General features: G+C 50.0%; 1 pseudogene across 2 annotated transcripts; it reads right to left on the bottom strand.

Moving 5' to 3' along the window:
• Nucleotides 1-1,579: 1,579 nt before the first annotated feature.
• On the bottom strand, nucleotides 1,580-17,044 carry LOC311434120 (interferon-induced very large GTPase 1 pseudogene; annotated as a pseudogene). Of its 2 annotated transcripts, XR_014698896.1 has the most exons (3): nucleotides 16,913-17,044; nucleotides 2,125-9,960; nucleotides 1,580-2,038 (listed from the first exon to the last, which is right to left on the bottom strand). The product of XR_014698896.1 is annotated as an interferon-induced very large GTPase 1 pseudogene (transcript). The 2 variants fall into 2 exon arrangements; XR_014698894.1 differs by having other exon boundaries at nucleotides 1,580-9,960.
• Between the last annotated feature and the right edge of the window lie 350 nt (nucleotides 17,045-17,394).

Here is a 17,394-nt window from a genome sequence, read left to right as displayed (position 1 = left end):
AGATTTAGATTGGATGTTAGGAAGAAATTCTTCACGCAGAGGGTGGAGAAGCACTGGCACAGGTTGCCCAGAGAGGCTGTGGATGCCCCATCCCTGGAGGTGTTCAGGGTCAGTCTGGATGAGGCCCTGGCAAACCTGATCTAGTGGGTGGCATCCCTGCCTATGGCAGGGGGGTTGCAACTAGATGGTCTTTAAGCTCCCTTCCAACCCATGCCATTCTATGATTCCATGATTCTAAGAGGCATTCTACAAGTAGCTGGCAGAAGTCATGCAATCGTCAGTGCTTGCTCTCGTAGGGGACTTCAACTTGCAGGAGCAGGCTGTCCCCATGGGCCTTAAGAAGAGCTGTTGTGGAGGAAGACTGACATGGCTGAACAGGGAATGTTTGCTGAGTCTTATTTGGGAAAAAGCGTTAGCCTCCTGTGGAAGAAGGAACAGGGAACTCAGGGAGAGTACAAGGAGTTTGCTAGCATATGCAGAGAGAAAATCTGAAAGGCTAAAGGCCAGCATGAACTCAATCTGGCAGCTGTGGTGAAAGACAATAAAAAACATTTTCACAACTATATTAACAGAAAGAGCAGGACCAAGGAGAGTCTCCTTCTTTTACTGGAACATGACTACGGAGGATAAGGAAAAGGCTGAGATTCTCAATGCCTTCTTTACATCTGTCTTCAGCAGTCAGACCAGTTATCCTCAGGTCTCATCCTCAGGGTCTCAGGCTCCCGACCTGGAAGTCTGGGACGGGGAGCAGAATAACCCTCCCACAGTTCAGGTGGAAACAGTAAGAGACCTACTGCTCCACCTGGACTGTCACAAGTCCATGGGGCCAGATGGGATCCACCTGAGGGTGCTGAGGGAACTAGCAGATGTGATTGCTGAGCCAATTTCCATCATGTATCAGCAGGCCTAGTCAACTGGAGATGTGGCAGATGACTGGAGACTTGCAAATGTGACACCCATCGATAAGAAGGGAATGGGCCCAGGTTGTGCCAGGGGAGGTTCAGGCTTGAAATGAGGAGACATTTCTGCTCAGAAAGAGCAGCCAGGCATTGGGATGGGTTGCCCAGGGAGGCAGTGGTATCACCATCCCTGGGGGTGTTCAAGGAGAGGTTGGACGTGGTGCTTGGGGACATGGTTTGGTGGGTGACATTGGTGATCGGGTGATGGTTGGACCAGATGATCTTGGAGGGCTTTTCCAACCTTCATGATTCTAGGATTCTACAGGAAAGCTGGGGTGGGACTCTTTATCAGGATGCGTAACAATAGGACAAGGGGTAATGGCTTTAAACTAAAAGAGGGGAGATTTAGATTAGAAACAAGGAAGAATATCCTTAATATGACAGCAGTGAGGCACTGGCACAGGTTTCCTAGAGATGCTGTGGATGCCCCATTCCTGGAGGTGTTCAAGGCCAGGCTGGATGGGGCTTTGAGCAACCTTGATCTAGTGGGAGGTGGCCCTGCCCATAGCAGGGGGATTGGAACTAGATGATCTTCAAAGTCCTTTCCAACCCAAACCATTCTGATTTTATGATTCTAGGATAATTGTGGCTCACCTTGAAATGAAGTATGCAGAGACCAGTCCAGTCCAACTCAGTTTATTAGCAAAGACTACAAAGCATTATAATGAATCACCACTCTTGACAGCTCTTCAGGAGACTCTGGTCATTGGGTTTGCAGCAGGATTGCAGGAAAAGTGCAGAGTAAACACCCCCTCCCACTGCACTGGTGCAGGCAGAGCCACTTCCATGTTCTCCAGACCCTTTTTGTTCAGTTGCCACCTGCCTGTCTTGACAGCACAAACGCTAAGCTCACGCACTGCTGACAGCTGCTGAGGAAGCTGCAAAAGTGTCTAATTCTCCACATTGGTTATAAAGGGCTTTTACCCAACACAGAAGTGCTGGGCAAAAGCAGTTGGGGTGGCTAGGAGCTGGAGGGAACTTTGCCAGGCCCTGGCTCATGAATAGGAGTGGCTCATGGAAGTGTAGGCACATCTTAACCTAGGACATATATCTAATAACCACAGAGTTAAAATCACTGTCTAAATCTGCATAGGCTGCTGCGTTAATTGCTTTAATGGCATCAGAAAGAGAACAGCACCTGAGTACTGAGTTTATGAATGCAAACAACAATCCCAAAAAAACAAAATAGCCAAGTTCCCCACAAATGATCACCTACTCGCAGACCCTGCTGTCCTTTCTGCAAGTGTGACAAATATTGCTGCAGGGAAACTTCTTTTGCCAGTGTCATTTCTGTTCCCATAGCAGCTGATAAAACTGGTCCTTTCTAATGCTGCCTTCGCTCTTCATCTGGCACTTGGTCTTGATCTTGGCGGTATGACTGCTTCCTGCAGGAATATTTTTCTAGTTTGCTTTAAGACAAAGCTGATGTAAATATTTATGGCAAGAAAGGAAGAGGACTTTGACTTTATCACACAGCAAGGGAATCGCTGAGCAGCGGCATGAGAAGCACACCTTACTTCGCCGAAGGTTGCAGCAATTACATTTAGTTTTATTGACATGGTTTAAGTCATAATCATTACAAGAAGATTTTGTGGTTATCCTCGTATTACGTTCTTCTAAAATGCAAAGCACTTGCAGTTTTTCCTTCATACCATCTTAGCCTAATATTTCTCCAGTTCAGCGAGTGCATTCTGCTTTGTAACTGTTAGCCACGAAGCAGGGATTTTTCCTCTGCCATGAAATTTCCCATTGTAGTATTGTTCTAGCTGTGTCCTGAAAGAAGACACAAACCATTTCCAGTATGCTTGCATGGATGTGTCAGGAGGAATGCTCCAAGTGGAATATGGAGGTCCTGCATCCCGGTATTTCTTGTAGGGGATCCATGTGTCTTCACCAATCCTGAATAAGCAGTCACTTGAAACAAGACTAGAACAAATATCAATGACTAGGTTGTCTGTTTTATGCCATTTAGATCCTATCATTTCATACCATATGCGTCCTCTTAAAAATTGTGGACGATGGAAGACAACCCGGTGGTCTCCGTCATGCTTTGGCATAGTGTTAGTGCAAACAGCCCCACAAAATGGACACCGCTCCGGGCACCCTGCAAACTGCTCAGCCACTATTGTGTGAGGCTGCCTTTCAAAGGAGCTCATACGAGCTTCTTCAAACTCTTTCCTGAGATCATCAATAACAGGAGACAGTGCTTCTGTCATGGCATTATTCAGGAACTCTATGTCTGTTATCTCCTGATGTTCAATGCCCTTCAGGTCGCTCCTGGGCAAGCTTAGCGCATCTCCGAGTGCTCTGCAGAATTCATCCAGCCAAAGAGAGATTTTATCCTTTCTGTCTTTTCTGTCTTTGACAACCGTGGTTGATGCAAAAACAGCTGACTGAATGTTTTCAGAGTAACGAGAGAGGGAGTCTCTTAAAAACGTCTCTAGCCTTCTGTTCTTATCTAAACAGTACGTCTCAACTTTTGTCTTAATGTAATTATTTAAAAAGTCTCCTGGGGCATTAAGGTAATGCTTGAAATTTTCAAATTTTTCTTCTTCTGCTAGGTATTTCAGCATGTAATTTTCCAGAGTGGATCTATTGCCTCTGAAATCTGGTATTTTATCCTTCACGTCTCGAGCTATGTCAAGAGCTGTCTTCTCATAGACGGCGTGTCGAAGAGCTGTGGCAATCTTGCTGCACAGGAAATCAGCAAATGTTGTGATACAAGAGGCTCCTTGGCAGGAAATCTGGAAACATTTGAAGAAGTCTTCTCTCTTGCTCTCCAGGTAGACGACTGGATCATTTGCTTTCCTGAATGCTGCATGCATGTCTTTAAACCTTTCTGCTGCCATTCTGCACAGGTACAGTAATAAATCTATTTTGTAATCTTTATTAAAACTGTAATTTGCAGTGGTAGGGACAGAATTCATACCTTTCTCCACTTCATTTAGTATTTCATGAATAAAAGTTCGACTGTAATCCATTTTGTCCTTTTCCTTCTTCTCAATGTTTGCCTTCACACGCATTATGATGCTCTCTGTAATGCGTTGCATGCTGTTCTCATCTGCATCGTCCAAACTCTTAGAAAAGATGATGTAACTTTTCTTCTTAGACACGTGTTTCTCTATGTCAACACAAAAGACAGTCATTTGGGAAAACTTTCTGATTCGTTTATCTACCTTAGGCTCCCTAAAGTGATCTAGAAGGACGTTTTCTATATCCACATCGATGTTCACCTCTTCCAGAGGGGGAGTATCAGAGGACACTTCAGCAACCCACTGCTTCCAGATAGAATTGAAGCGGTTTCTCAATTCACTTTCACTTAATTTCTGGCCTTTTAGAGACAGGGCCAACTCTCTGCTCTTTCTCAGGAGCTCATTTTCATATGTGGACTTCCTCTCATCCAGTTTACAGTGGCTCTTCTTTACTTCTATAAGTTTCTCACACTTCCTTTGCGTTTCAACAAGAAGGGACTCTCTCAGTTCTTTCAGCTTCAGTTCGGTGCTGCATTTCCACTGGATCAGTATTTCACGGTCTTTGTCTTCACTGAAGAACGTTTCCATGTTCTTGGTGATGGCATCACTTCTCTCTTGCACCACTTTTTCAAGGTGTTCTGTGGTGACCTTACCCAACTCCCCATTCCGCACCTTGTTTTCCAGTTTCATTTGCAAGTCTAAGATGTGACTTCTCAGCTGCCAGGTCCACTGACTAAATGCAGTTTCCAGTTTCTTGTAGGCAGCAATCTCCACTGAATTCTTGAAGCTGAAAACAAAGTTTTCATTCAGCAAGGCATTCCACAGGTCACTAATACGAACTTTCAAGCTGGAGAGCCTCAAAACGCTGCTGTGCGATTCCTTCTTGGCAGCTTGGAGAATTTTGCTCTTTAATTCCTGGACGTTCTGGCTGTAGGTGGGGTTGGGCGGTGCCATCGGTGGGTTTCCTTCCCACAGGTGAGCAAAGTAATGAATGTGGGTGTTCACGTCAAAGCGGATGACATCGCTGAAGCAGGTGATGTCACAGAATTCCTGCTGGGCCGCGGTCACGGTCATTTCATCCAGCTTTTCCTGCAGACGTCTTTGTCCTTCCATGTTCTGTTCCTTTGCGGTTATTTCGCCCACGTTTTGGTGCACAAAGAGGCAGCCTGGGGAAATATTAACTTGCTTCATCCTCAGGAAAGCCTGCACAGCAATCTGAAGGACGTCTTGCATTTCCGAAGGATTTTCTCCAAAGATGTTGATCAGAGTCATGTTGCCGATGCCAATGACAAAGGTGGCCAGCTCATTGTCGTGGTTAAGTGACTGCTTATTGGCCATCTCTATGGCACGAAGTCCTTCTGTGTCAACAACGAGCATGTAATCAAAGCTCAAATCCTCTTGGAGCTTCTCGTCCACTTTAATGAGCTGCATAAATGCTCCCCGGGTGCACCTCCCTGCGCTGACGTTAAACTGCAGACCAAACATGGCATTCAGCAGGGTTGACTTCCCTGTGCTCTGGATGCCAAGCACGGAAAGCACAAATACTCGCTTGTCCCCTAGCTTCTCAATTAACCCGTCAAAGACGGCTCCAATCCATTGCAGTGGTACGTAAGAAGCATCACCATCCATCAGCTCAATGGGATACCCTAAAAGCATCAGATTGGCAGCAATTTCAGGTAGTTTGACATACCATTTTTCTTTGGAGGTTGTTGATTCCAGTGCCTCATAAATCTGCCCCACCTCTCTCAAAATATGCTCAACGCCAATGGACGAATCATTGATTTCATTGGAAAGGGCATCTAATTTCTTCACAAATTGCGTTTTCAGGTTGTTGCTTTCATTGTTTTTCTTTAATGCCAGGATTTGAGACCATAAGCGATGATACTCTCTCTTCAGCTCATCAAGGCGATCAGAGGAGATGTCGTCCATGAAGATCTTCATCCACTGCAGAAAGAATTTCTTGGTATTGTCTGGCTGTGACTGGAGAAAGCCAAGGACTGTTTTCATCAGCTGATTGAGGGGAAACGCTTTACCTAGTTGCTTTCTTCGTATTGCAGACTTCTCCAATTCAATTTGGCTCCGATGATGCTCTATGCTCTTGTTCCTCTTTTCCTGCAAGCGAGTGAGTTCTTTGTCCTTTTTACACCACAGGTACCACAGTTTTCCCTGAAGAGGCAGTAGCTGTGATTTGATCTCAGACAACTTCTCTTTCTTTAACAGATTCACCAGTTTGATTGCCATTTCTTTGGCTGCCACGCATGCTTCTGCATCTTCATCGACTAGGAAGCCGTGCTCACGAGCTGTGCTCAGGCATGCATTGAGGCTAACAAGTGTGCTCGACCCTTCCACTAGGTCTCGGATGGTTTTTGTCAGCTCACCCACTAATTCTGCTTCATTTCTGTTCTTGATCCCTATTCTTACATTTTGGCCAGATCGGCCAGCTGCAATGCTGTCTTTCTCAGTGAAAAGGCAAACCAAAGGCCTCTGAGACTGCCACAGATCATGTAAAATTTTCCTGTTTTTCTTGTTGCTTTGATCCAACTCAGAAACAAGAACCACATTCACGGCAGAGATCTCCTGTAAAAACTGCAGCTGGGGTTCATGATCCCTCGCATCTCCGTGCAGGTTACAGAAAGCAACAGGGCCGTTAAAGCTGTCGTCGTCGCTACCACGGGGAAGGTACCAGGAGATCTCCACAACACCTTTCATCAGGAAGCAGTCTTTGGTGCTGCCTTCGCAATGGCGATGGAAAAAAGTGTCGTGTTTCTTCCTGCTCAGCAGGGCATTCAGGAGCTGAGACTTGGAAGAGGAAGGAGAGCTGCCGATGCGGAGGAAGGACACGATGGGCATCTCTGCCTGATAAATGAGTTTGTTTTTGTGACTGCTAATCCTCATCTGCTCTCCTGATCTCACCGTCCCTTTCCAGCTCTTCTTGATTTGGCTGAGGGACCAGAGAGGGAACTCTATCTGTGAAGTGCCCGGGTTTGGTACCAGGAGGGGTAGTGCAAACTGGCAGAAAGCGAGCTTGGATGAAAGGTACTGTCTCATGAAATCATCAGCACAATGAAAAATTGCCATCTGGAGGTCCATGGGGTGCACATGACTCTCCCTGCTTGCAGATTCAGGGGCTCCTTTGTCCAAGTCACTGAAAAAGTCATCAAAGGAATCAGAGGGCTCGTGCTCCTCCGCTGAGGTGTTTGGTGTGGGTACAACTTCTGGCTTACTTGCCTCCTTGCAAGTCAGGTACCTCACCCTGTAATCCACGGTCAGGAGCCTTTGCAGGAAGTAAAATGGTAGCTCGCTGTCCTTGCTGGGCTGGCTGTCGTGTACAGATGTCTGGTGTATTATGTGGAAATCTTCTGTGCCCATTTTTCTTGGATAGTACCTTTCCAGCCCGAGGCACTTAAGTAAGTTGACGAACTCTGGGTTTGCAGCAGCTTGACTTGCTTTGGATTTGCTGCTGTCTGATTTGGGTTTGCACTGAGTGGGAGGCTGCATGCCTTGAAAAGCATCTTCCAGGTCTTTCATTATATTGTCTTTGTTCAGGTTGCCAGATGTGTCCTCCACTTGCCCATCGATGAAGGATTGCAAATCTCTTTCCAGCATCTCCCAGTCTTTGAATGCATTGTGCTTTTCGAGGAGAGCTTTCATCTCTGTGGACCATGTGTTTCTCATCTTTTCTTTCATGAAAACTAAGCGGTCATTCTTCTGCTCAGGGGTCATCTTCTTGTTTTCAGTTGTTATGGTGAGCCCCGTCAGCAGCAGGAAGGCCTGAGCTCTGCAAACATCCTGTTCCTTCAGGCTCTGATACTCGTTATGTGCCACGCGCATTTCCTGTATCATGAAATTAATTTCTGGACACCCAAGGAGGCACTGAAAAGTGCCGCTTTCTACTTGGTATCCCGTGCTGGTTGTAACTAAGAGCACTAAGAGTTCTATGTCTTCCTGTGCCCTTTGCTGCAGAGACTGGAGCAAGGAAGAAACAGACTGGCTTACAGTGAAGGTGGCTTTGATCTTTGCCTCATGAATTGCAGATGCAGAAGTTGCTGGTTCATAGGTGACTTCCATGATGTACTCCTTCATCTGCTTCAGTGTCGTATTGAGATCTTCAAGACTGGAAATACTGGGAGTTTGTGGAAGTGTGTGCTCCTTGTGGAAGACCCACTGCATAATGAAGGAAGTCTTGGGGAAGTCCCTGACAGAATAGATGTGAGGATCCAGCAGGCACTGCAGCAGAGATTTGATGTAGATGGATTTTTCTGGAGAAGACTTCTGGCAAAAAGAAACAGTGTTCACCAGGAACTCCTGCAATGCTTTGTCTGACAGACATATGTTGATCCAGACACTGTGATTTTTTGTTCTTTTATTCAGGCCCTGTTTAAAATCTAGCAACATGAGCAGTTTCTTTTCATCCACTGTCCCCTCCCAGGTCTTTACTTGCTCCAGGAAAGCTCTGGCCTCTTCTACAGCACTGGCCAGTTCCTCTCCAAAGATCACACCGGTGCTTTGATTCGTTAGCTCTTCGTAGACAGCCCTGAGGCTACTGCCCATTTGATTGGAGGCTTTAAAATCGCTGCTGTGGTTGGACAGGATTATGTCCCACACTGGGATCAGCTGAAAGCCCCGGTCGATCACACACCAGGTTGTGTTATTGGCCACAAGCCCGCATTTCCACTCGGGAAGGGAATCCGTCTCTGCTGGGCCACCTGTTTTGGTCACATAGAGCTGAACTGCTGTGTGGGTGCTGCTTCTGTCTCTTCCCTGAAATGATGCCTGTGAGCTGGAGTTTGAAGCATCCCCCTTCACTCCCCACTTGGTACCGAAGCCGCTGAAGCTAGCGCTGACGTAGCTGTTCAGTGCTTCAGATGTTTGTTGCTTCATCTCATCCCATTGCTCTGCCCTGAAACCTTCGGCAGATGCTTTCCACCAGAATATTCCCCCAAAGTGGAGGGGTCCCTGGTTCACGTGGGACCCAAACCTGCTGAAGAAGCTGGCGCACCTGCTCTTCAGTAGGTGGAACCTGTCTGCCTCCTGGGTGATGCTCAGAAGCTGTTCGATGTCTTGCAGCTCTCGCAGGGCTGCGTCTGAGAGGCGAAGCTGGTCCTTTTGGAAGTAGTAGGAGGCCAGAGGGATGTATTGGTACTTGGTGGTGCAAATGTACGCCTGCTCCGAGCGTGACCGATGGGAGTCCTCTGACTGTGAGGACTTGCCATAATCTACACCTGTTTCAACACTGAACCCCCAGAACCCAGCTTTGACAGAAGCATTGATGCTGAACCCCAGCTGCTCCATGGACTTGGTGAAAGCAGCTTCTGCTGCAGAGGAGGAGAACTCCTTCCTCTCAAGCAGCGACCCTTGCACTGGACCAGTGAGCATGAAGCCATCAGGGACCCTGATGAGTTGCTCTCGCTTTGCCAGCACATCCTCCAGGCTCTTGGTTTGGTAAATCCCCTGCAGAGCCAGGCCTCCCGATGCCCGCCTCAGGACCTCCTCGTCAGAGACGTTCTCCCTCTCCCCCATGGACTTCTCCTGCTGCTCCAGTTGCTTCCGGATGCTCACCAGCTCATCCAGCAATGCCTTCTCTGGAGGTGCCCAGTACTCCTTGGGAATGTCCATGGCTTGCTGTAGGGCCTCCTCTTTCTGTCTTATCATTTCTTTGCTGTGGCTGCAGCTCTTCTGCATTTCCTCCAGCTCCTGTAGGATTGACTTGGCTGCTTCTTGTCTCTGCTTCATCATCTCCAAGCGCTGCTTCTGTACTTCATCAACAGCTCTTTTGTTGTCTGTGATTCCCAGGAGCCTTTGGAGTGCCTTGGTCTCCCAGGGGTACCGTACTTCGCACTCCAGTTTAAGGCAGTCTTCATATTGCAGATGTTTCAAAGCATCTCTTGACTTAACACCCAATATCTCTGACAGTTTGGGGAGCCAGTATTCTTCATCAAGTCCTTCCTTCTCAAATGCTTCTGCCAGCAATTGCTTAGCAATTCGTGCCTTTTCCCCAGCAGCTGCTCTCTCCTCCTGTGACTCCATGGCTGTAGAAGGGGAAAACAGACCTGTTACATCAAGTTAGAGGAGGCCACCACCCTTAGAAGAGGCCTCTCCATAGTTCCTGGCTCAGGGATTTCTTCTACCCTGCTGCTGGAACCCAGCCTTGGGCACTCCCGAGACAGGCAGACAGAGACAGACATACACATGCAACCACTGGCACGGCTGAACAAATAGCCACGGACAAGGCGCTGCCTTCAACAGCACCCATGTATAAGCTGCTGTGGTGGTTCCGCTCGAGTGGGCAGCCAAGCTCCAACACAGCCGCTTTCTCACTCCCCCTCCTCAAAGAGGAACGGGGAGAAAATACGATGAAAATGGCTCAAAGGCTGAGAGAAGGACAAGAATATCACGCAGTAATTATTGTTACGGACAAAACAGACTCGGCATAGGGAGACAGTAAGGTTTATTGCTCATTACTAACAAGCTAGAGAAGTGAGAAACAAAGGAAAGAAACCAAAAGCACCTTCCCCCCCCATCCACCCTCTTCCACCTCCTCCCCCCGAGCGGCGTAGGGGAATGGGGGAATGAGGGTTATGGTCAGTCTACAGCACTTCTTCTCTGCCGCTCCTTCTCGGTCACTCTCGTCCCCTGTGCTGTGGGGTCCTTCCCATGGGATGCAGTCCTTGATGAACTGATCCGGTGTGGGCTGCCCACAGGCAGCAGCTCTTCCAGAACTGCTCCAGATATGGGTCCGTACCACGGGGTCCATCCCTCAGTAGCAAACTGCTCCAACCTGGCTCCCCCACGGGCAGCAGCTCCTGCCAGGTCACCTGCTCCTGCATGGGCTCCTCTCCACGGGCTACAGGTCCAGCCCGGAATCTGCTGCGGCAGGGGTCTTCCACAGGCGGCAGCCTCCGTCGGTGCAGGGCCACCTGCTCCACCGTGGTCTCCTCCACGGGCTGCAGTGTGGAACCCTGCTCCACCGTGGTACTCCATGGGCTGCAGGGGGACATCCTGCTTCACCATGGTCCTCACCACAGGCCGCAGGGGACTTCTGCTCCGGTGCCTGGAGCACCTCTCCCCCTCCTTCTACACTGACCTTGGCACCTGCAAGGCTTTTCCTCACCCCTCTCACTCTTTCAGCTGCTGTGCGGTGCAGCGTTTTTTTCCCTGTCTTAAATATGCTCTCACAGAGGCGCAAAACAACATCGCTTACTGGCTCGGCTCTGGTCAGCAGTGGGGCCCTTACCAAACTTGGGGCAGCTTCTAGATCCTTCTCACAGAAACCACCCCTATGGTCCCCTGCTACCAAAACCTTGCCACGTAAACCCACTACATCTGCCAGGACTGGTCTCACCCATCACTGGCTCCTCATCCTTACAGCACTCACTCACATGAGGTAGAGAAAGGGATTGCCTGGAGAGAGGCAACCTCTGGACCATCATGTAGCGACTGGAGACTGGATAACCTTAATGAAGCCAACACTCTTGCTCTCCACATATCCTTACACTTTTTTCATGCAAAACTACTAACTAAGTGAACAGCGACAGTACATTTTCTAGAGGGGAAGACCTATGAGGAGTGGCTGAAGTCACTTGGATTGTTCAGCCTGGAGAAGAGAAGATTGAGGGGAGAAATTGTGGTGGCCTCTAGCTTCCTCATGAGGGGAGCGGAGGGGCAGGTGCTGCTCTCTGCTCTCTGGTGACCAGCAATAGGAACGGCATGGAGCTGGGGTAGGGGAGGTTCAGGCTGGATATCAGGAAAAGGTTCTTCACCGAGAGGGTGGTTGGGCACCGGAACAGACTCCCCAGGGAAGTCACCGAACCTGCCAGAGTTCAAGAAGTGTTTGTACAATGCTCTCAGGCACATGGTCTGATTTTTATTTATTTTTTTAGGTGTTTCTCTGGTGGCACAGGAGTTGGATTCAATGAGCCTTGTGGGTTCCCTCTAACTTGCATATTTTATGATTGTATGTATCTAATGGATAGAAGGACATCGAGGTGCTTGAGCAGGTCCAGAGAAGGGCGACGAAGCTGGTGAGGGACCTGGAGAACAAGTCCTACGAGGAGTGGCTGAGGGAGCTGGGCGTGTTCAGCCTGGAGAAAAGGAGGCTCAGGGGCGACCTTATCGCTCTCTACAGATACCTTAAAGGAGGCTGTAGTGAGGTGGGGGTTGGTCTGTTCTCCCACGTGCCTGGTGACAGGACGAGGGAGAATGGGCTTAAGTTGCGCCAGGGGAGTTTTAGGTTAGATGTTAGGAAAAACTACTTTACCGAAAGGGTTGTTAGGCATTGGAACAGGCTGCCCAGGGAAGTGGTGGAGTCACCATCACTGGAAGTCTTTAAAAGACGTTTAGATGTAGAGCTTAGGGATATGGTTTAGTGGGGACTGTTAGTGTTAGGTCAGAGGTTGGACTCGATGATCTTGAGGTCTCTTCCAACCTAGAAATTCTGTGATTCTGTAATGGGAGGTGTCCCTGCCCAGGGCAGCTAATTGGAATTGGATGATTGTAGTGGGCTTACGTGGCAAGGTTTTGGTAGCAGGGGGCAATAGCAGTGGTTTCTGTGAGAAGGATCTAGAAGCTGCTCCAAGTTTGTAAAGGCCCCACTGCTGACCAGAGCTGAGCCAATAAGCGATGTTGTTTTGTGCCTCTGTGAGAGCATATTTAAGACAGGGAAAAAAACGGTGCGCCATAAAGCAGCTGGGAGAGTGAGAGGCGTGAGGAAAATCACAGAATCCCAGAACTGTAGGGGTTGGAAGGGACCTCGAAAGATCATCGGGTCCAACCCCCCTGCCAAAGCAGGTTCCTCAGAGCAGACTGCCCAGGTAGGCGTCCAGACAGGCCTTGAATATCTCCAGAGAAGGAGACTCCACAACCTCCCTAGGCATCCTGTTCCAATGCTCCGTCACCGCCACCGTGAAGAAGTTCTTTCGCATGTCAGTGCAGAACTGCCTGGGCTCTAACTTGCAGCCATTGCCCCTTGTCCGATCCCCACAAACCACTGAGAAGAGGTTGGCTACATCCTACTGTCCCCCACCCCTCAGATATATACACTGAGGAGATCACGTCTCAGTCTTCTCTTCTCCAGGGTGAACAAACCCAGGTCTCTCAGCCTTTCTTCATAGGGAAGATGCTCCGTATCATCTTTGTGGCCCTCTGATGGACTCTTTCCAGGAGATCCCTGTCTTTCTTGTACCAGGGAGCCCAGAACTGGACACAGTACTCCAGGTGAGGCCTGACCAGGGCAGAGTAGAGGGGGAGGATCACCTCCCTTGACCTGCTGGCCACGCTCCTTTTAATGCACGCCAGGATCCCATTGGCCCTCTTGTCCACAAGGGCACACTGCTGGCTCATGGCCAACCTGTCGTCTACCAGGACCCCCAGGTCCTTCTCTTCAGAGCTCATCTCCATCAGGTAGTCCCCCAGCCTGTACTGATTCTTCGGGTTGTTCCTTCCTGGGTGGAGGCCCCAAAACTCGCTCTTATTAAATCTCATTGGGCTTCTTCCTGCCCATCTCTCCAGCCAGTCCAGGTCTTGCTCCGGAGGGAGCCCTCCATTTCCCAGACACTTTGTCGTATTGTCAGGGGCGAGGAGTCCCGGGGCAGTGTCCTTGGAGCAAAGACTGAAGCAAAGAAAGCATTCAGTATCTCTCTGCCTTCTCAGCGTCTCCTGTGACCAGGACACCCCCCTCATTCAGCAAGGGACCCACATTATCCCTAGTCTTCCTCTTGCTGTTTACATACTTGAAAAAACCCTTCTTATTATCCTTTATCTCTTTTGCAAGCCTCATCTCTAGGTGGACTTTAGCCTTCCTCATTGTGTCCCTGCAGGCCCTGACAACACATCTATACTCCTCCCAAGAGGACAGGCCCTTTTTCCACATTTCATAGACCATTCTCTTCCTTTTGATCTTATTGATGAGCTCCTTGCTCATCCACGTGGGTTTCCTGCTCCCCTTCCCCGATTTCCTATTCTTCGGGATGCACAGACCCTGAGCATGGAAGTGCTGCTTAAATGTAGCCCAGCTCTCACAAGCACCCTTGCCTTCTAGCAACCTATCCCATGAGATACTCCCAAGCAGGTTGAAGAAGGAAGAGGTTGAAGTTGGCTCTTTGGAAGTCCAGGGTAGCAATCCTGCTTTTAGCCTTACTTCCTTTGCCTAGTTCCATCTGGTTCTCCACCATCTCCTGGTCACTGCATCCCAAGCTGCCCCCAACCTTCACATCCCTAACAAGGCCATCCCTGTTGGTAAGAACGAGGTCCAGGAGCAACCCCTGCCTCGTCGGCTCCTCCACCACCTGCATCAGAAAATTGTCTTCAACACATTGTAGGAACCCTTTGGACTGCTCGTGCCTGGCTGAGTTGCTTACCCAGCAGATGTCTGGGTAATTGAAGTCCCCCATGAGGACCAGCGCTCGTGATCGTGAGGCTACTAGCAGCTGCTCGTAGAAGGCCTCATCGACCTCCTCCTCCTGATCTGGAGACCTGTAGTAGACCCCCACCACCGTATCTCCCATACCAGCCCACCCCTTAATTCTCACCCACAAGCTCTCCACTTGCCCCTCACTCTCCCCCAGCTCTAATTGCTCCCTCACATAAAGGGCAACCCCACCCCCTCGCTTCCCCAGCCTGTCTTTCCTAAAGAGGACATAGCCCTCCATGACTGCGTTCCAGTCATGCGAGCTGTCCCACCATGTCTCAGTGATCGCACCGAGATCGTGGCCCCGCGACCGAACACAGATCTCGAGCTCATCCTGTTTGTTTCCCATGCTCCGTGCATTGGTGTACAGGCACTTTAGGGAAGCAGCAGGTCCAGTTACTCCTGGGGGGATGCAAGAAGAAGATACTGGACGGGGGATCGGGAACGCTACCTTCTCTGAAGAGTCCTCAGACAATCCTATGGGAGAGCTCAGAAGTTTTTCCCTGTCTTCAACAGTGACAGCAGTGATGACTTACCCAGCCCTTCTCTGTTACATTTAGCTCCCCTCCCTTCCCCCATCAAACCTAGTTTAAAGCCCTGGTAATCAGCCCAGAGAGCTTGCTCCCCAACACACTTGCGTCCCACTTGGTGTCTGTCCGTAGCCCACATACCCAGCCTCTCAAAGGACGGCCGAAGATCAAAATACCGAAATCCCTGGTCTAGACACCACCCCGTCAGCCAGTCATTTACCTGTAAAAGCCTTGCAGGTGCCAAGGTCAGTGAAGAAGGAGGGGGAGAGGTGCTCCAGGCGCCGGAGCAGAAGTCCCCTGCGGCCTGTGGTGAGGCCCATGGTGAAGCAGGCTGTCCCCCTGCAGCCCATGGAGTACCACGGTGGAGCAGGGTTCCATGCTGCAGCCCGTGGAGGAGACCACAGTGGAGCAGGTGGCCCTGCACCAACGGAGGCTGCCGCCTGTGGAAGACCCCTGCCGCAGCAGATTCCGGGCTGGACCTGTAGCCCGTGGAGAGGAGACCACACAGGAGCAGGTGACCTGGCAGGAGCTGCGTCCCGTGAGGGAGCCAGGTTGGAGCAGTTTGCTCCTGAGGGATGGACCCCGTGGTACGGACCCATATCTGGAGCAGTTCTGGAAGAGCTGCTGCCTGTGGGCAGCCCACACCGGATCAGTTCATCAAGGACTGCATCCCATGGGAGGGACCCCACAGCACAGGGGACGAGAGTGACCAAGAAGGAGCGGCAGAGAAGCGCTATAGACTGACCATAACCCCCATTCCTCCCGTTCCTCTGAACTGCTTGGGGGGAGGAAGTGGAAGAGGGTGGAGGGGGGGGAAGGTGCTTTTGGTTTCTTTCCTTTGTTTCTCACTTCTCTAGCTTGTTAGTAATACGCAATAAATCTTACTGTCTCCCTATGCTGAGTCTGTTTTCCCCTCACAAATAATTACTGTGTGATCCTCTTGTCCTTATCTCAACCTTTGAGCCCTTTTCATCGTATTTTCTCCCCATTCCTTTTTGAGGAGGGGGAGTGAGAGAGCGGCTGTGTTGGAGCTTGGCTGCCCACTCGAGCAAAACCACCACAATGATCTATAATATGCCTTCCATCTCAAACCATTTTAGGATTCTTTAGGATTTAGAGCCTTGGTTTCTCACGGTCGGGTAGACGACCTGGCAATGTACAGAATATGCCTCTGGGGCTGTTTTCAGAGCATGATGCAGGGAGAAGCCAACGCCTGCCCAGGGCCATGGTGGAAGGGCCCTGGGGGAGCTGCCAGAGGAGCATGAAGCCCACTGGGGTGGTGTTGGAGTATGTTGTGGTTTAACCAGGCAGGCAGCAAAGCACCACACAGCCGTTCACTGGCTCCCCCCGCCCCCACAGCAGGTTAGGGGAGGGAACTGAAGAAAAAAAAGTTAAAGGGAAAAAAAATATCCAGATCCTCTTAGAAGCTCATCTAAGCGCACTTGTTGAGTGATCTCCCTGTCCTTATCTCAATCCATGTGCCCTTTTCATTGCATTTTCTCCCACTTTTCCTATGAGGACGGGAGAGAGAGAGCAGTTGTGGAGCTCAGCTGCCCAGCAGAACAATACCACCACAGTCCCTTCCAATCCAAACCATCCTAGGATACTATGAAGTGCTAAAAACCTGCGTGTTGAGAAGAAGACAGTTTAATAGGACAGAAAAGGAAGGGATAATGATGATGGTGATAATAATAAACCAACAAATATCCAAAGCAAGTGATACACAGTGCAACTGGTCACCGACCACTGACTGAAGCCTAACCCTCCCTTTACAGCGGCCGCCCCCCACCCCAGCCAACTCCCCTAGATTTTATTGCTGAGCAGTACGCCCTCTGGGATGGGACATCCCTTTGGTTCCTCGGGGTCAGCTGTACTGCTCCTCCGTCCCCTACCCCTGAGCAGAGCCCATTTCCCCTGTGTGAAAAGCCCTGCTGCCCTCCTGGCATCTCGCAACCCAGCAGGAGATGGGTGAAACAGCAAGCAGGAGGCCAAGGGGTCTCCGCATGTGGTCCCTTCCCTGCCCAGTGCATGTCAGCTGGGACCTACCTGCCCTCCCTGGTGCTCTGCAGCTCCAGTAGCGTCTCAGCCCAGCTCCCGCACCATCTCAGCGCAGCTCCTGCACAGCCTCAGCCCACCCCTGACCCCACTCTTCGCAGAGCCCCAAGCCCCTGCACTGGCCACAGTTTATTGGTTGCACAACAGGGAGATATTTTTTGCTTTCCTGGAAGTCAGACTGTTACTTTTAAGCAGTGCCAGAAAGTGAAACTTGGCAGTTGCTGGCTGTGCTGGGGCTGAGTCAGGCTGCTGGGGTAGCCACATCCCCAGGCACTCCTCCAAGGAAGGCAAGGGGAAGTGGAAGAAGCAGGCAGCTCTAAAGCAGATCCATCACAGAAATGGGAGGGAGAAGAGACAAAAATCGTAGCAGAGTCAGAATCCACCTGAACCCTATCCCTGAAAGAGGTGCGAGGTAGCAAAAGAATTTCAGCTGTCACCTACGTGAGCACATTCTCACCTGGCTGCTCTGATGC

Source organism: Aythya ferina (assembly GCF_964211825.1).
Source record: "Aythya ferina genome assembly, chromosome: 3".
Classification (NCBI taxonomy): domain Eukaryota; kingdom Metazoa; phylum Chordata; class Aves; order Anseriformes; family Anatidae; genus Aythya; species Aythya ferina.
The sequence above is the reverse complement of the archived record's forward strand: the minus strand, read 5'-3'. Positions and strand labels throughout refer to the sequence as shown.